The 20,800-nt window shown below is 37.4% G+C and overlaps 1 pseudogene; it reads left to right on the top strand.

Annotated features, from left to right (window-relative positions):
* Positions 1–11,096: 11,096 nt before the first annotated feature.
* Positions 11,097–16,990, top strand: LOC111828014 (annotated as a pseudogene).
* Positions 16,991–20,800: the final 3,810 nt, after the last annotated feature.

The raw sequence follows: 20,800 nt of genomic DNA, 5'->3' as shown, positions 1-20,800 counted from the left end.
CTGCCCCACCCAATTTACAACCCCACCCAAGCTGTGACAGAGGCTTTTGCATATGAATGGCCTGTCCTTTATCCACCTAAGACCTGACAAACTGCAGCTGGGTCAGAAAGCCCCAGAGCTTCCAAAAGAAGGCCTAAGGCCTGGCAGCAGCAGACCCTTTCACTCTCCTCTCCCTCTCCTCTCCTTCTCCTCTCCCTGCCTCGTCTGGGCACTTCCAAACCCCATACAAAGAGGAGGATGTCTCTGTAGCTCCTGCTGGGCAGCCCCAGACAGTGGCTGACCTTGCACTTCCCTGAAGACCCAAGAGCCAGTGTACCCATTGGTCAGAGTGAGACCATACCGGATTACAACTCTTCACATCCATAAGAAACACACTTAAGGGGCAGATTCAGTGAGCACCAAAGCCCCACTGAAGCAAGTACTGCTCCATAAGGGTGTCTCCTATGCAACAGATCTTCCAGTATAGACACAGATGGTCATTACAGCCAACTGGCCTGGAGGTCAATTCCTCCCAGTGATACCAACAACAATCAAGGGTTAACTACAATAAGACTGTGCAAACAGCCCACAGAGGGGTGTACCAAGAGCGTCCACCTCAGGTGACTGGGGAGGCTGAGCCACTGGGACCTATAGGACACCTAGCACACAAGGCCACTCTATCAACTCAAAAAGACTTAGCAGCTACCCAATACATAGAAACAAACAGAGGGAAGCAGTCAAAATGTGGAGACAAAGAAACAAGTCACAAATGAAAGAAATGAATGAAAGCAAAATACTGGATATAGAGTTCAAAACCACAGTTATAAGGTTACTCAAGAATCTTCTAGAAACCTCTGAGAAATTTAGTGAGACCCTCAAGGATATGAAAAAGGACCAATCAGAAATTAAGCATACACTGACTGAAATAAAGAATAATATACAGAGATCGAACAGCAGCTAGAGGATCCCAAAAATCAAGTCAAAGATTTGAAATACAAAGAAGCAAAAAGCACCTAACCGGAAAAGCAAAAAGTAAAAAAAAATCCAAAAATATGAAGATAGTGTAAGGAGCCTCTGGGACAACATCTAGTGTACCAACATTAGAATTATGGGGGTGCCAGCAGAAGAGAGAGAGCAAGACATTGAAAATCCATTTGAAGAAATAATGACAGAAAACTTCCCTTACCTGGTGAAAGAAATAGACTTACAAGTCCGGGAGGTGCAGAGAACCCCAAACAAGAGGAATCCAAAGAGGACCACACCAAGACACATCATAATTAAATGCCAAGGGCAAAAGACAAAAAGAGAACATTAAAAGCAGCAAGAGAAAAACAGTCAGTTACCTACAAGGGAGTACCCATACGACTGTCAGCTGATTTCTCAACAGAAACTATGCAGGCCAGAAGGGAGTGGCAAGAAACATACAAAGTGATGAATAGCAAGAACCTATAACCAAGATTACTCTACCCAGCAAAGCTATCATTTAGAATTGAAGGTCAGATAAATAGCTTCACAGACAAGAAAAAAGCTAAAGGAGTTCATCACAACAAAACCAATATTATATGAAATGCTGAAGGGTATTCTCTAAGAAGAGGGGGAAGAAGAAAAAGGTAAAGATAAAAATTATGAACAACAAAGTGACAACAAATACATATCTATCTGTTGGGAGCCATTATAAATCACATATACATCTCCAGCTTACAACAAGAGGTTTCTGGCTCCTCCAAGCCAACTCCCGATTTGGCCTGGAGTTAAAAGTTAACCTTGCGATTTAGCCTGGAGTTAAATAACATACCCTCACCCTAAGCACAAAGCAAGCTACATCTCCGCTGATAAGCTGCGACATTCCAAAGCCTGTTTCATCCTTAACGACTTCCTTTGCCCGCCCCCTCCTCTAGAAACAGTATAAATACCACTCGCTGTAAAGAATAAAACTGAGGCTTGATCAGAACTTTGTCTTGCCTCCATTTCTTCGCGTCTCCTATCCTCTCATTCCTTTGCAGGATTTGGTGCGGTATACCCACGAAGCGTGCCCTGCAGGTCGGGGCATCTATCAACAAGTGAACCTAAAAATCAAATGAATAAAAAACCTGATGAACAGAACAGACTGGTGAATGTAATAGAATCAGGGGCATGGAAAGGGAGCAGACTGACAATTCTTGGGAGGAAGGGGGTGTGGGGGGTGCAGGAAGAGATTGGACAAAGTACTTATACCTATGGATGAGGTCAGTTGTGGGGGGTGGGGGGAGGCCTGGAGTGTAGTGTGAACTGGGTGGAGGGGAGCTATAGGGGGGGAAAAAAGAGGAACATCTGTAATAATCTGAACAATAAAGATTTTTAAAAAATTAAAAAACTGCTGTATATATTTTAAACTATTAGCACTGATGTACCCAAGGTGTCAATTACATTTTCTCTCTCTCTCTCTCTCTCTCTCTCTCTCTCTCTCTCTCTCTCTCTCTTTCTCTCCTAAAATCCACTTTCTACATTTTTTTCTACTTTTGCGAAGAGATTATTGCTCAATTTCAGTTTCTTTAGAGGATGTATTTTTGTTTGTTTGTTGTTTTTTTAGTGGAGTCTTTTTTGAAAAATCTCATGATACTTTAAATATAGCCATGGAATTAGAGCAAGTAGATGACTGCCATGTATGTCAATCTTCAATTAAACCTCAACTGTAAGTTTCATTTTGTATTCTCAACCACAGTTGGCCCAAACCTCTGTGAGAACAAATTCTCTCTTAAATTCTGCAGGGTAGATTTTATCCCTCCTTACTTAAGCCCCGTCACATATGCATCAGAAAGTATATGTTTCCTTTCATCTATCAGCATTTTTGCATCATTTTTAAGTCTTCAAAAATGTGTTATAATCTTTCCTCCATTGATATCCTTCATTGTATCTTTTTTATTTGTATGAGTTTAAACATTACTGAACTTTCAAAAGTGAATTTGAGATTTCAGGAAATCATGGAAATCACTATGTTTGATCTTTCCATAATAATTTACAGATTTCTTGGTATTTTTCATTATAAAAGAGGTGAATTATTATGATGATGTAATCAAATATTTTTTGAAATGGTTACTTTATGAGACTGAGTATTCTTATATTATTCTGACTAAAATAGGAATTGTCTTAGTGTAAAGCTGATAGTTTATCTCACAAGAAATAAATTAAGTTGGGGTAGAAAATTGCATTTAAGCTCATTTTTAGATAATAATCAATTGATATACCTAACCCGATATTTAGAAACATCTATAAAGAAAAATTGGCATGACTTGGCCTTAATGAGCACCTTAAAAGTGATATTGTAACAAGAAAATTATCATACTCAGGTTAACCTTTATTTTCATAATCACAATTGCCTATAAGTAAAGCATTTCAAAGGAGATGAACCAAGTATTTTTTAAACACTTTTCTGCCTTATGGAATTCCTACAGAAAACGGGAGCCTTTAAGACACTGTCAATTGTGGAAAAGAAGAGGATCTGTGCCTAGTATGTGTAGGTTAGCATCATAAATGTGCTCAATAAATACTAAATAACAAAGATTTTTACTAACAGAATCAGCAGTTAGACCAGATTTTCTCCTGAGAAATGTTCAGAAATATTCTGTCCAACATAGGCCTCCAAGCCATCTGGGACTTGGTTACTGGTAACAAAATCTTTTGAGGAGCCTCTAGCAAATTCCACAGTGAAATATAAAATGAATCTGAAAGGTAGCCTATCATTTACTTTGAAATGAATGCACATTTTACATATAGTAGGCATTCATGCTTTTGTATCACATCTGGTGGCACCTTATAAAACTATATTACTAATAAACAAAATAATTACTTTGACCCCTCAGTCTGTAATGTAGGTATTATAACATTAAAAAAGGCTTAGTGTGTAGAAGGAATAATTGTATATTAGCTAGAAATCTGAAAATTGTGATACAATTGATATACTATAATTTACTATCAAACAATATATTAATTTTTATAAGAAAATTGAAGCTATAGGAACACTCAAGGGTTTTGTTTTGTTTGTTGTTTTGTTTTAAAACTAAACACCCATTTAATTTTATTGAACTGAGATTTTTTCCAATTTTATATATCATAGATTCCCTTATAGAAACCCCTATAATGGCATCTCACATATCACACTATGAGCAACAATAAAGAAATGAGGCCCCCTTTTAAATAATGCATTTCTGTATTGTAAAATATATATATAAAATTTTCTATTGGTAACATTTAGTAAATTCACAGTATTGTTCAAGCATCACCATTATCTAATCCTAGAACATTTCATTCCAAAAGGAATCCTCCTCCCCATTAAGCAGTCATTCCCCATTCCTTCCTCCACCAAGTCCGGGGAAACTACTAATATGTCTCTCTCTGTGGACTTGCCTATTCTGGATATTTCATACAAATGGAGTCAGGCAATATGTGGTTTTTGTTGTTCTGTTTTTAAATAAATATTGCCTCAGTTCAAGTCCTCTGAGTGGCAGAAACCAAGATTAGATTAGACGTGCAGTGCAATAAGTTTATCAGAGGGAACTCCCTCCAGGGGCAGGGAGCAGGGACTGGAGATAAGGAGAGCCATCCACCTGAGATGCAATTCTGAACATTGTGCAGAAGAGACGGGACAAAGGAGGGATGCAGAGACAAGAGTCCAGACCACAGTACCGTTAGTAGAAAAGTTTAGTTAGGCTTCTGAGGAGCCCTTAAACCAAAGTTACACATCAGAAGTGTCCTGCTTCTGGATGGGTTGTCCTACCTTAACACTTCTTAATAATGTCAATTGAAAAGGAGCACCAATGGATATAGTTAATATTTCATGAAAGCTGAAAAACATTCTGGTTAAATTACTTCCCTGTATTTATCCTAAATATTTAAATATGATTGACTTACAACTTTGATTTTGACCACAAAAAAAAGCAGTACAATATAGAAAATTCCTCTCCAAATCTAGCCTTTCCACAACCAGGAATAACATGTCTGCCTTGTATTCATATTAATTGAAACTAAAAGGATAAGCAATGTATCTTTTATATCAGATCTCACTGTTATTTGCCTTTCTTAATATATGATAAATTATAAAAGCACGAGGAAGGCAAATATTTCAATCATAATAAAATATCTCTATCAACAAAAGGGTTAGGCTAAGGTAATGGCACTTGCTGAGGATATCATATTTTCTTCAAAAATAAGAAACCTGTAGGTGTACTCCTTAAAATTTGTGCTTCAACATTTTATTGTCTAAAATATTCAGAAGATACAATTTTTCTTTGTGTTTAAAACTATCACAACCTTTTATAAACAGAATGAGGGGATAGCTACCATTCATTCTATAATACAAAGTACACCACCTGAATGTGTGCTGCCATGTGGCTTTCTATACATTTTGGTATTTGACAACATTAAGTAAATTATTATTTTTCTGTTACTGATATTGTTGTTTGTTTGCCCTAAAAATGCAGTCTTGCATTAGCGCCTTTTCTCTTATATTTAATCATTTCTAAAATGCACATTTATTCACACTTTAATATATGTAAAAGCAGAATGTATTTTGATTGGATGATATCTTGAATTTAACAAAATAAAATAATATTTTTGTGAAGAAAACAGCAAAGAGATTTTCTTAGAATAAGAGACACTTTTCTTATTTCATACTAATTCTATTTTCTAAGATCCCAGTAAAGAATTAACCACATAGATGGCTCCTCAGGTGAATTTAGCATCATTTCTTAAGGTATCACAAATGTTATTTTACTTTAGATTCCTTCATATTTTTCCCAGTAGGGTAGGTAAGGTCCAAGCTTCTAAAGTATTTTCAGTCCTTTAACTGCAAAATATTTGAAAATGTAATACTTTAAAAAATATATATTTTCCAAAAGGAAAAAATCAATTATACTCTATTTTTCTTTTAACAAAAAATGACCATGTGTAATAAACATTGTCATTTTAAATATCATTATCCTGTATGATTATAAAAATATTATTTTAAAATTTTATCTTTATAAAATTCTGCCGTATACATACTAAAACCATTTTGTATTGGGACTAATTTTTTCAAAGTCATTTTGACTGAATTTGACTCAATTTGACTATCAGATCTATCAAGTAAGTGCCATAAATGGGACTGAAAGTGAGTGGGTTTGACATACATATCAAAACTCCATAATGGGAAGCGGAATGTGCGCTGTCTGCTCTAAGAGAAGCTTCTCCATCAAATGTGTCCTTACCTAACTCGCACCCTCCAACTTCAATGCTGGGCTGGACTTTTTTTTAAAGAAGTCACTAAAGTTTTGAAAACTATGAAGGCTCATGTTTCCATTTCATGTTATTTTATGTAACTAATGACAAAATCTGAAGATGATGTATTGTCAGTGATAAAAATATTAAAAATTTATTAAATCAAGTAATCTTCATTCTGTTACTCATAAAAGACACCAAAAAGCACCTAGAGCCCTAACTGGTTTGGCTCAGTGGATAGAGCGTCAGCCTGCAGACTGAAGAGTCCCAGGTTCGATTCCGGTCAAGGGCATGTACCTTGGTTGTGGGCACATCCCCAGTAGGGGGTGTGTAGGAGGCAGCTGATTGATATTTCTCTCTCATTGATGTTTCTAACTCTCTATTCCCCTCCCTTCCTCTCTGTAAAAAATCAATAAAATATATATATTTTTAAAAGCACCTACAGAAAAAGATGTAAAAATTAAAAAGAAAATATTTAATTCTAGATTATCACATTTTTAGAGGATTCTAAGTTGATAATACAGGCCACCTCAAGAAGCATACTATACACATTTTCCCTCAATTTATTTGTGTTGAGGTACACTTGACATATAACATCATATTAGTTTTAAGTGTACAACATAATGATTTGATATTTATTTATATTGTGAAATGATCACCACAATGTCTAGTTAATATCTGTCACCATACATAGTGATAGTTTTTTTGCCTTTTATATTTTTTAATCCTCACCCGAGGATATTTTTCCATTGACTTTTAGAGAGAGTGGGAGAGAGGAAAAGACAGAGAGAAATATCTACGTGAGAGAAACACATTGGTTGCCTCCTGCATGCAACCGGTCCAGGGCACGGGCCAGGGAGGAGCCTGGAATGGAGGTAAGTGCCCTTGACCGGAATGGAACCTGGGACCCTTCAGTCTGCTGGCCAACGCTCTATCCACTGAGTCAAACCCGCGAGGGGCAGATTTGTTTTCTTAAAATGTGATCATTTAAGTTCTACTCCCCTAGCAACTTCCCAAGATGCAATACAGTATTATTAAGTATAGTTGTTTTTTTTACATTCCCATAACGTATTTATTCCCATGACTGGAAGTTCGTACCTTTTGACATATTTGATCTACTTTGCCCATCTCCCCTCCCCCAGCCTCTGGAACCCACCAGTTTATTCTTTGTATCTTCTGTGAGCTTGTTTGTTAGTTTTGTTTTTTAGATTACATATATTAATGAGAGAGATCATAAGTTATTTGTCTTTTTCTTTCTGACTAATTTCACTCATCATAATGCCCTCAAGGTCCATCCATATTTTCACTACTGGCAAGATTTCATTTCTTTTTATGGTAGAATAATATTCCATTGGAAAAAAAAATATATATATATATATATAATATTTTCTTTATTAATTCATCCATCAGTGGACATATAGTTTGCTTTTACATCTTGGCTATTGTAGTAAAGCTGCAACAAACAAAGGGATGTATATATCTTTATAATTAAGTGTTTTGTTTTGTTTTTTTTTTTTTCAAATAAAACCCAGAAGTAGAATTGCTAGACCATATGATAGTTCTATTTTTAAATTTTTGAGAAATACCCATACTATTTTCGGTAGTCGGTGCACCAATTTACGTTCTCACAATAAGAGTTCCCTTTTCTCCACAGCCTCATTAACACTTACTCTTTGTTGTCATTTTTTATAATAGTCCCTCTGACAGGTGTGACATGATATCTCACTGTGGTTTTAATTCACATTTACCTTTTGATTAGGAATGCCAAACACCTTTTCATGAACCTGTTAGCCATCTGTATGTCTACTTTGGAAAAAAAAAAATGTCTCTTCAGATCCACTGCCCATTTTTTAATTAGATTTTTTTTTTTTTTGCCATTGAGTTGTGTGAATTCTTTATATATTTTGGATTTTAAATATATAAATATTTTTTATATTTTCAGATATTTCTCTCATTTAGTAGACTGAGTATTTTGCTGATGGTTTCTTTGCTGTGCAAAAGCTTTATAGTCTGATGTAGTCCCACTTGTTTATTTTTTATTTTGTTATCTTTGCTTCTGATGTCAGATGAAAAAATTAATTGCCAAGACTGATGTCAAGGAACTTACCACTTATGTTTTCTTCTTGGAGTTTTATGGTTTCAGGTCTTACATTAAAGTCTTTAATCTATTTTGAGTTAATTTTTTTTATCTTGTCTAAGCTAGTGATAGTTTTATTCTTTTCCACGTGACTGTTCAGTTTCCTAGCACCATTTACTGAAGAGACTTTCTTTCCCTCATTGTATATTTTGGCTCCTTTGTCATAAATTAATTCACCATATATGAGTGGCTTATTTTGAGGCGCTCTATTCTGTTCCAACAATCTATGTGTCTTGCCAATGCCAAGTTTGATAAAAGATAATGTGATGCCTCTAACTTTGTAATTCTTTCTCAAGATTGCTTTGGCTACTTGGTTTCGTATTTGTGTGTATATGGTTTCATACAAATTTTAGATAGTTTGTTCTATTTCCTTTAAAAAAGCCATTGGAATTTTGATAGAGATTGCACGGCATCTATAGATTTCATTGGATAGTATGGGCACTTTAACAGCAATAATTCTTCTAAAGCATGTTCATAGAATATCTTTCCATTTTTTGTGTGTCTTCTTCAGTATTTTTCATCAATGTGTCAGTGTACAGGTCTTTCATATTCTTGGTTAAATGTATCCCTAGGTATTTTATTCTATTCCATGCAATTGTAAATGTTAATTTCTCCTTTTCATTGTTCATCATCAGTGTATTAAAATTTGATGGATTTCTGTATATTGATTTTGTATCTGCCACTTTATTAAATTTATTTACAAGTTCTAAGAATTTTTTGGTGGAATTGTTAGGGTTTTCCATATACAATTTCATGCCATCTGGAAATAGTGACAGTTTTATTTTTTTTATTTTACTGTTTTGTTTTGTTTTTCTTTTTGCCTTATTGGTCTAGCTAAATATTCAAATACTACCTTGAATAAAGTACTGAGAGTGGCCATCTTTGTCTTGTTCCTCATTTTAGAGAAAAAAGTTCAGATTTTCGACATTAAGTATGTTGCTATCTGTGTGGGCTTTTTATATATGGCCTTTATTATGTTGAGAGAAATTCCTTCTACACCAATTAGGTTGACAATTTTTATCGTTTTTATCATAAATGGATGTTGGGTTTTGTTAAATGATTTTTCTGCATCTATTGACATGATCATAATGATTTTTATCATATTTTTGTTAATTTGATATATCACATGCATTTGTGGATATTTAACCATTTTTGTATTTCTGGAACAAATCCCATTTGATCTTGCTGTGACCCTTTTTAATGTATTGTTAAATTTGCTGATGATGAAAATTGTTGATGATTTTTGCATCTGTGTTTATCAGGGTTATTGGCCTATAATTTAATTTTTTTGTGGCATTCTTTTCTGGTTTTGGTAACAGATTAACACTGGCCTCATAAAATGAGTTTGGAAGTATGTCCTCTTCTAATTTTTGGAAGAGTTTGAGAAAGATTAGTATTAATTGTTCTTTGAATGTTTTATATAATTTACCAGTGAAGCCATCTGTTTCTGGATTTTTGTTTGTTGAGAGGTTTTTAATTATTGATTCAGTCTTCTTACCAGCATGCAGTCTATTCAGATTTTCTATTTATTCAGAATTCAGTATTGGAAGGCTGTATGTCTAGGAATTTATTCTTTTCTTCTATTTTGTCCAATTTATTGACATGTAATTGTTGATAGTCATCTCTTATGATTCTTTGTGTTTCTGTGGTATCAGTTTCAGTTTTCTCTTTTACATCTAATTTGCTGAGTCCAGCTAAAGATTTACCAGTTTTGTTTATATTTTCCAAAAACCAGTTCTTGATTTTATTATCTTTTCTGTCTTTTTAGTCTTTATGTCATTAATTTCCCCAGCACTTTGACTATATTTTGCCTCTTCTTCTGGTCTTCAAAGTCTCTCCTAGGAAAATCTGCTGATATTCTATGAGGTTCCCTTGTATGTAATAAGTTGATTTTCTTTTCCAGCATTTAATAAACATTATTTATTCAAATAAGTTTTTTGTATCCCCTTTCTCATTCTGAAATCTCTATAATACAAATGTTAGTCTATGTGATATTGTCTGCTAACTCTCTTAAGATATCTTTACTTTTTTTTTTTTTTTTTTTTTGCTACTCTGATTGGATGGGTTCCTCTGTCCTGTCTTGAGGGTCACTATTTTTTTTTTCTTTTCATTTGCTTCATTTAGTCAGATGTTGGACCCTTTTTACATGTTTTTCAGTTTAGTTATTGCATTTTGTGTCTCTGTCACTTTTATTTGGAACTTTTTTTAAATATATATTTCCTATCTCTTTACTGATTTTCTTTCTGTGTTCATTCTATTTCCAACAGTGGGAATTCTCAGACATTACTTTAAACTCTTTATAAGGTAAATTACTTGTCTTTGTTTCATCAAGATTTTTTTCCTAATGTTTTATTTTGTTCATTTATTTGGAATACATTTCTTTGTTTCTTCAATTTGCTTAAATCTGTGTTGGTCTCTATGGATTACATGAAGCAGATATCTTTCCTCGAAAGGTTGGTCTTATGTAGGAGATGAAGCTTATCATTTAACCCTGCTCTAGTCCTTAGATGTCTTTCAAACCCTGGTGGTTGTCCAAGCAGCCTATATTATTTATTAGCTTCCTGTAGGTGAGGGTGTGCCAAGAGCAGTCATTGTCCCAAAGTGGAGTATCAGTCAGCACCTAAATACAGGCTGATTGTAAGGCAGACAATCAGCAGCTTCTAAAGTATGCAAATGCTTTTAAAACTGGGAAATTAGTCTCTTTCACATGTCTGCATGTTTTTACAAAGGGCTGCTGTTGCACTAGGCAATGGGGTGAGTTAAATCTTTTTGCAGGCCCTTTAAGAGCCATTCCTCAGTTCACCACAGCCTCAAGGGTCTTGTGGGTGCAAGCCTTACTGGTCTTCAAAGACAGATATTTTGGAGGCTTATCTCTCAGGTGTTGTTCTTAATACTTGTTTGCTTAATGTGGATAAACCCTTCAATCCTTAGGGAGAAGCTCTCGGTTTTGAGTTTTTACCTGATTGTGGGTCACCATAAGCAGGATAGGATTTATGATGAAATTGTATGTCAGCCTTTTCTACCTGGTTCAATGTGGTTTCTCTCCCATTTTCCTGATGTAAAGGGGTCACCTTGTCAGTTTTAAGTTCTTTATTAGAAAATAGTGTTCCATTTATAGCTATAAATTTGGTGTGTCCATTGGAAGAGGTGAGTTTAGGATCTTTCTAAGTTGTCATCATGAATGAAACTATAAATAAATTTCTTTAATGGATAATATTAAATAATGATACTTTTCCTGTGTCTGAGAGTAAACAAAGAGAAACTCTAATCCTTTTGAGAATGGAAGCATTGAGGTAAAGAAAATGCCTACAGTAAAATAAAACTGTATTGTTAGCAGAACAAAATTTTTAAAAATTGCAGTAAAGACTTATAGTCTACTTACAATTTACTTCCATGTGGGCATTTTTCATAGAAATTTTTATTCATTCGTGATTAATAACAAAGGCTGTAAATATTTTGTTTAAAAATTATTTAAATTTTATTAAATGATGTATCATTAATGTTGACTTAGTGCTTAAAAATTTTCATTGTTCTTCTCTAAAAGATGGAGAGATATTTATATCAGTAATCTCCTTATATTATTAAACTAAAAATATGCAATAGAATATCATTTTTCCTTTTCACTATTTGTCATTTTTGCATTTTTACAATATTAAGAAAAGTCATCTGAATGTTATTAGACACATTGAGATAATCTATTCTCTAATAATAAAGGCATAATATGCTAATTAGACTGGACAGCCAAATGACTTTCCAGACATCATTCCGGATGTCCTTCCAGACAAAGCTGCGATGGTGGGGGCCAAGGCAGAGGCAGTTAGGGGTGATCAGGCAAGCAGGTGAGTGGCTAGGGGCGATCAGGCAGTCAGGCAGTGTGGTTAGGGGCATCAGGCAGGGGAGGCAGAGGGGCTAGGGGCAATTAGGCAGGCAGGCAGAGGTGGTTAGGGACAATCAGGCAGGCAGGCAAAGGGGTTAGGGGTGATAAGGCAAGCAGGCAGATGAGCAATTAGGAGCCAACAGTCCTGGATTGTGAGTGGGATATCTGACTGCCAGTTTAGGCCCGATCCCAGGAATCAGGCCTAAACTGGAAGTCAGACATCCCCCAAGGGGTCCTGGATTGCAAGAGGGTACAGGCCTGGCTGAGGGAACCCTCCCCCTCCATCCTGTGCACAAATTTTGTGTACCGGGCCTCTAGTGTTTTATAAAACAAAATTTATTTTAAAGTGCAAATTCATATATTTCTATTAGTGAGTGAAGGCATTTATAATAAAACATGTACACATTTAATTACCAAAAGCCTAAATGTATAATCCAGATCCCAAATACATTTATTGAAATATATAATAAATTCAAAGCTTATTTGGCTGTTAAGTTACATATTCTCTGAAATTTTCAATAATATTCCTCAGAAAATAGAAAGTGATCAAACAAAATAAAAATAGGAACTGTTTCTTAATATTTCAGTATGGTATGCATGCCCAAATACTCAAGCGACACATTATTTTTAATCAGAATTGATAGGTAAAAGTTGGCATTGCCAGGAGCAAAATCCATTTGAAAGCTATAGTCATGCTGTGTGAAAGAAAAGAAAGCCAAATTTAGATATGAAGCTGTTAGCAAAACCTTATCTTTCACTAGGGCACTTCAACTCTGCTATTTTTAACTAAATTTATTGACAAAATAAATAAATTAGTAATTTATAATAAGTTTCAAATAATTGTTTGGAATAAAATATAAATGTAATGGTTCAAAAGACAACAAATAAACCTCTGAAGTTTTTACAACATATAGGACTCAATATACCTTGACCATTTGCAAAGAGACAGAGTTAGAAAGAGTGGGTGCTGGGGAGGAGGAGATATAGATAAGAGTTTACTAGAGAGAGGAAAGAAAAAGAGAGGGAGAGAGGGAGAAAGAACATTTGATAAACACTAATTATATTTCTGAACATTGGGTTTGAAAAGATAAATTATGTTAGTAATTAGATGATTAAAAATTGTCTACTTCTTCCACCACAATCCTCCTTTATCATCTTGGGAACTATAAAAAGTAACTTAACATTATACTAGATTAGAATTAAGATACTTTTATTGACATGTGCAATGGAAAACAAACAACTAAATACAAATCAATAAACTGTAAAAACAAAGTTGGTGAAAACTAGACTTATTTGAGGATGTAAAAGTAATTTTTAATGAGGCAGAATTATTGAAAATACCAACTGCTCATTGAAAGTTGTAACTGTGATATAGAAAGTGACTTCTAACCTAAATTTATATTTGCAATTATAAATTCATAGCCTCATAATCAAACACAAATCTATAGCTTATAGTCATTCAGTATGTATGCAATATAAATTATTTTGTTTTTACTGCTATTACAAAGTTTATAATATAGATTGGAAGATCTCAAAGGTCAAAGTTAAAATCCTTTTACTCTTTGAAGCATTATAGAGGAATCTGGATAGTATTATGCTAAATGACAAAAGCCAGTCTGAGAAAGGCAATTATCACAGGATCTCACATATAGGTGGAATCTAATGAACAAAATAAACTGACAACAAAATAGATCCAGAGACATGGAAGCACAGACAGACTGATGGATATCAGAAAAAAGAGAAGAGAGGAGGGTGGGAAGATTAACCAAAGAAATTATATGCATACTAGAGGCCTGGTGAATGCACTGGAGGTTGGGGAGGATCCCTCAGCCCAGCTTGTGCCCTCTTGCAGTCTGGGATCCCTCAGGGGATGTCTGCCTGCCAGCTTAGGCCCACTCCCCACTTCTGGCTGAGCCATGCTCGCCCTGTGGGAGCATACTGACCACCAGGGGGCAGCTCCTGCCTTGAGCGTCTGCCCTCTGGTGTCAGTGTGCATCATAGTGACCTGTGATTCCGCCATTCAGTTGATTTACATATTGGCCTTTTATTATATAGGGTAAGCATTACTGATGGACATAGAAAATAGTGCAGTAAGCCTGGGTGGAGGTTTGGGGGGGAGCGACTGAGCAGAGTGGAAGGGGTCAATTGGGGAAAAAAGGGGACATCTGTAATAGTACTTTCAACAATTAAGGAACATTTAAAAAACCTTTTAAATGTTCATGTAATACCTAATATTATAAATAATCAGACCTAGCAATGCCTTAACATCCCAATAAATTATTATAGAAAATAACAGAAAAATGTTATGGATCAAAATTAAGTATCAAGAACTCTTGAGGACATATATTTCTATACAAAACAGAATAATTTAACTTAATAAAATGGAAGGATGAGTAGAGGTGGATGAGGTCTATAGTGTAAGCTGATTCTCAACTTCTGTAGAGAGACTCAATTGATAATGTCTATAACTAATACACATAATAGTGGATGATATAATTTAGGAGTCTGCATATAACTTTCAAAGATACCTTACCAGAAGTAGTTGAAAATATTTTCCTGCATAGTGGATCTAAGGATATGGAGGAGTGGATGTGAAGTTTGTTACCTTTCACTAAAAACATTTTAATACTATTTAGTCTTAGCAACTAATTCATTTCTTTGTTGAAAAAATATAACCTAAAAAATAAACAATTAAACAGGCAGAGCACTAAAGCACAGAAGATATTACTAGAACATTTCTGGGAGATATAGAAAAAATATGTACTTTATGTACATATGAACTAAAATATAATGAAACTTTAGGTAGAAAACTTTAAATTATTTAATTAAAATATATTAAAATATATGTGTAGATATTATATTTTGAGTACAGTATACAGCACTAATAACGGGAATATGAAGTTTGCCAGAGAAAATAGAATATAGGTATGGGGAACAGTACATTTAAAGGCTGTTGTACCCTAGCCAGTTTGGCTCAGAGGATAGAGCATGGCTGGGGACTGAATGGTGCTGGATTTAATTCCGTCAAAGTCATGTACTTTGGTTGCAGGTTCCCCCGCCTTGGTTGGGATTCATGTAGTAGGCAACCAATCAATGTGTATGGATGTTTTTCACTCCCTCTCCCATCCCACTCCCTCTAAAAATCAATGGAAAAATATCCTTGGGTGAGGATCAACATCAACAACAACCAATAAATAAATAAATAAATAAATAAATAAATAAACAAACAAACAAACAAACAAACAAACAAACATAAAGGCTGTTGTAAGTTGTGAGATATCATAATGTATGAAGTAACTTTTGGGGTTATTTATTTGGGTGGAGTAAGAAGTTAGTTAGGACTGGCCGGTGCCTGGCACCTGGGAGCAGGGGGAGGGGAGGGCCCTGCAGGCCCCCAGGGCAAAAACGAGATCAGCGTTCTTCTGACCGAAGCCCTGGTTCATCATTGATGGAGATGGAGCCAGAGAAAGTCAATGTGCAGAGGGGGCCGAGCACAGATGCGATTCCTCCCACTGCGGTGCTGCCACTGGATGAGGATGCCACTCTGGGCCACCCGACCCGGTCGCGCCCAGTCCGGAGCCTGCCTGCCACGCTGCCCTGGTGAGCACCAAGGAGGTCAGGAGGACCCGCTCTTGCCAGTAACCACTTTCTGACCCAAGGCCTGTGTGCTGTGGAACCCAGACCATTGTGCACATCCAGGACCTGCCAGCCAGCGGCTGACGTGAAGCAAGTCCCCAAAGAGCGTCCTCGCCATCAAGAAGACCCAGGAGGCCAGCATGCTGCAGCCTTCAAGGCCCTCTGTGTGTACCTGATGGAGGAGAACAACTCCATCGTGTATGTGGAGAAGGTTCTAGAAGACCCTGCCATCGTGGGAGACGACAGTTTTGGCCGGTGAAGAAGTTCTGCACCTTCAGAGAAGACTTGACGACCTTTCCAACCAGACGGATTTCATCATCTGCCTGGGGGGCATGGGACCCTGCCCTGTGCCTGCCTCCTCTTGCAGCTGAGTGCCCACGCCCAGGGCAGCGTGCCTCGGGTCTTGGCGTTGTACCTGGGCTCCCCGGGCTTCCTGACCCCTTCAACTTCCAGAACTTTCCGACCCAAGTTACTCAGGTGATACAGGGAAATGCAACTATTGTTCTTCGGAGCTGGCTGAAGGTCAAGGTCGTGAAGGATCTCAGAGGGAAGGAGACTGCCATGACTAATGGGATCAGTGAGAATGGGGTCCAGGCCTCCGACTGGGACACGGAGGCCAGGAAGCAGGTCACACGGTCACATGTTCAAGCAGGTCTTGAACAAAGTGGTGATTGACAGAGGCCCCTCCTCTTACCTGTCCAACGTGGACGTCTACCTGGACGGACACTTCATCACCACAGTGCAGGGTGATGGCATGATCGTCTCCATCCCCCGACCGGCGGCATACAAGGTGGCAGCGCGGGTCTCCATGATCCAACCCATGTAGGCCATCATGATCATGCGCATCTGTCCCCACTCACTGCCATTCCGGCCCATCCTGGTCCCTTCAGGAGTCGAGCTAAAGATCGTGTTGTCACCGGAACATCGTGTGGGTGTCCTGCAATGGACGAAAGAGGCAGGAGATCCGCCATGGAGACAGCATCAGCAGCACCACCTAGTGCTACCCTCTCCCCTCCATCTGCGTGTGAGCCCCTGTGAACAACTGGCCGGAGACCCTGGCCCAGAGTCTGCACTGGAACGTGCACAAGCAGCAGGCTCACTTCACAGACCAGGAGGGGGAGGAGGGCTAGCCTCGCCTGCTGCACCCTGTGGTCCAAGGTCACATGCCCTGTAGGCATCAGGTGTGACATCACTTCTGTCTGTAGCAAGAGGAGCCCCAGAGTCTGCCTTTGTCAACCAGATCAACCGTATTTAACATTTTAAATCTGACCTTTTTTTGCATTTCTGAATATGCCAAGCAAGCAACAGTCAGGGCCAGTCCCTGGGCAGGGACACCCAACTGCATGGGCTCTTCGTGCTCCTTGTCAGGAAACTTCCACAGATCAGTCTATCACATTGAGAGGCATCAGAATGGATGGATCTATCTCCTTTGGTGTTGAAATGAAGTCTCACAGCTGAGTCCTCCTTCCGGGGGAAAAAAAAAATTAGTTAAATAAGGGGAGAGAAGGTAAAGAGGGAAAATTAGATGAAGCCTGACTATTAAGACTATTTTGTGACATAATAAGAAATTTAAACTATTTTTCTGGTAAAGAATAATCATCTAATGTATTTAACTTGAAGGAATATGTGATCAGATTTAAGTTATAAAATATAACTGTCAGTGCTGCATGTCAATGAAATTAATACAATCAGTGTTGCTGGCTGTGCAATATGGCATACTGTTTACAACAAACTTTTTGGTTGTTTTCAATAAGTAGAAAGAATAGACTCTAAATAAGTATAAAAAGTATCATATAGTAAATACATAAACCAGTACCATAGTCATTTGTAGTCATTATAGAGTATTATGTTCTGTACATAATTGTATGTGTTATATTATGCAATATGAAGTTATGATGGCTACAACATCACAAGGTTATAAGAATTTTTCAGCTCCATTATAATCTTATGGGACAATCAGAATATTTATTTGTTTGTTTACTTAATCCTCATCCTAGGATATTTTTTCTTTTGAATTTTAGAGAGAGTAGAAGAGAAGGAGGGAGTGGGAGGAGAGAAAGAGAGGGAGAAGCACATCAATGAGTTGCATCCTGCACATGCCCTGACTGAGCTGGGAACAAACCTACAACCCAGGTATGTGCCCTGGACCAGAAATTGAACCTTCAACCCTTCAGTATGTGGGAAAATGCTATATATACCACTGAGCAACACCAGCCAGGGCTAGACAGACAAATTTTTAGAAATAAAAACAGATTATGAACATGTTTGATTAACTTGAGGGGTTAACATAATGATGGTAAAGTGAATAATAATAATTTGGGACTCCCTCAGTGAAGAGATTTCCCAAATCATTAAGAATTCCTGCTAGAAAACCAAAATGCATACTTAGGTAAACACCTGTACTCCCCACCTCCCACAACTACATCAAAATTACAACTAAAATACAGAACAACCATCATTCAGAACCACCTGAAATCTGGTTGAATGGAAGTTCTACGACTAGAGAAGTAAAGAAGAAAGAATACTGATACTAGTAGTAGGGCCCGAGGCACAGAACAGGTTGATCCAACACCCATGTGTGGTGCTTTTTTAATCAGGAAGAAAACCTCAGCTGTGGAGAACTCCAATGAGGAGCAAGGGGTCCCAGCCCCATAACAGATCCCCAGCCCAGGGTTCCAGAGTTGGGAAGAGAAGTCCCCATAATACTGGGCTGTAAAAACCAGCGGAGATTGTGGCTGAGTGGGGGCCGACAAACAAACTCACATGGCCTCACTCCTTCTGTGTGCCAGCGCTGGAGCAGCAGCTAGGGGGGATACAGGGACATATGGGGAGAAACTGAATTGTCTGGTTTTGGAGCAAGAACTAGGGGGTGTCTTTCCCCCAGACAGGGGTGCTCACAAGAGTCATTGTTCCTATACTGGGACCTCTGCCATTCCAGAGCTGACTGGAAACCATAGCTAAGTTTCCATCAGCATGACTCACTCACACTGTTCTCTACATCCTGATGATTCCCTGAGACCCTACCCCATCCAATTTGCAGCCCCACCTAAGCTATTTGCAGTGGATTTTCTGTATGAATGGCCTGTCCTGGCTCAGGCTTCAGACTTTCCTAAAATCTCTAAAACAAGCAGCAGCTGGCATTAGTGAGCCCAACACCTGGCATTAGCAGCAGCCTACCTTACTTGAGAACTTGGCCTTGCCTTGGCACTTCCAAGTCCAGCAGAAGTAGCATTCATCTTCAGATCATTCTGTAGCTCCTGCCTAGTGGCCCCAGACAATGGCTGACTTTGCACCTCCCTGGAGCCCCCAGAGCCAGTGTACCTGGTGGACAGCTTCAGACCAAAGGAGACTACAACTCTACACATCCACAAGTAACACACTCAAGGGTAGACTCAGTGAGCACCAAACCTCCACTGAAGCAAGTCCTGTTCCATAGGGGTGTCTCCTGCACAGTAGTTCTTCCACTGTAGTCACAGATGGTCCTCACAGCCAATTGACCTGGAAGTCAGTTCCTCCCTATGATGCCAACAGCAATCAAGGCTCAACTACAAGACTGCATATGGCCCACACAGGGGCGCACCTAGAGTTCCCAGCTCAGGTGACTGGAGAAGCAGGGCACCTATTACATAAGGCCACTCCACCAAGTCCAGGAGACATAACAGCTTTATGTAATACATAGAAACAAACACAGGGATCAGCCAAAATCTGGAGACAAAGAAACAGGTCACAAATGAAAGAACAGAAGAAATCTCCAGAAAAAGAACTAAATGAAATGGAAGCAAGCAAACTACTAGATAAAGAGTTCAAAACAATGATTATAAGGTTGCTCAAGGATATTAATGAGAGCTTCAAGGGACTTAGTGAGACTTTTAAAGACCTTAGTAAGAATTTCAAAGGGCCAGTTAAAAATTAAGCATACACTAACTGAAAAAAGTAATAATTAACAAGAATTTAATAGTACAGTAGAGGATTCTAAGAAGCAATAAACTATTTGGAATATAAAGAAACAAAAAATACCCAATCAGAAAATCAAAAAGAAAAAATAATCTAAAAGTATGAGGATAGTGTAAGGTGCCTCTGGGACAACTTCAAGCATACCAATATTCGCATTATAGGTGTGCCAGAAGGAGAAAAGAGAGGGCAAGATATTGAAAACCTATTTGAAGAAATAATGACAGAAAACTTCCCCTACTTGGGAAAGAAATAGACTTACAAGACCTGGAAGTGAAGAGAGTCCCAAACAAGAGAAATCCGGAAAGACCCACACTGAGACACATCATAATTAAAAAGCCAAGGGTAAAAGACAAAGAGAGAATATTAAAAGCAGCAAGAGAAAAGCAGTTAGGTTACCTACAAGGGAGTTCCCAAAGAACTGCCAGCTGATTTCTCAACAGAAACTTTGCAGGTCAGCAGGGAGTGGCAAGAAATATTCAAAGTGATGAATAGCAAGGACCTACAACTAAGATTATTCTACCCAACAAAGCTATCATTTAGAATTGAAGGTCAGATAAATAGCTTCATAGACAAGAAAAAGCTAAAGAAGTTCATCACCACAAAATGAGTATTACATGAAATATAGAAGTGCATTCTTTAATAATAGGAAGGAAAGAAGAAGAAGAGGGAGAAGAAGGAAGATGAAGAAGAAGAAGAAGAAGAAGAAGAAGAAGAAGAAGAAGAAGAAGAAGAAGAAGAAGAAGAAGAAGAAGAAGAAGAAATAAAGTGGAAATACATATATATCTATCAATAATTGAATCCAAAAATCAAAATAAATGAGCAAAAAAATCTAATGAACAAAATAAACTGATGAACAAACTAAAACCAGGGGCATGGAAACATGGAACAGACTGATGAATATCAGAAAGAAGGAGGAAGGGGGAGGGTAGGAAGAGATTAACCAAAGAACTTATACACATATACATATATACATTATCCTATGGACA

This window comes from Myotis lucifugus, unplaced genomic scaffold (genome assembly GCF_000147115.1).
Source record: "Myotis lucifugus unplaced genomic scaffold, Myoluc2.0 scaffold_264, whole genome shotgun sequence".
NCBI classification, from domain to species: Eukaryota; Metazoa; Chordata; class Mammalia; order Chiroptera; family Vespertilionidae; genus Myotis; species Myotis lucifugus.
This window is presented reverse-complemented; position numbering and strand designations above follow the sequence as displayed.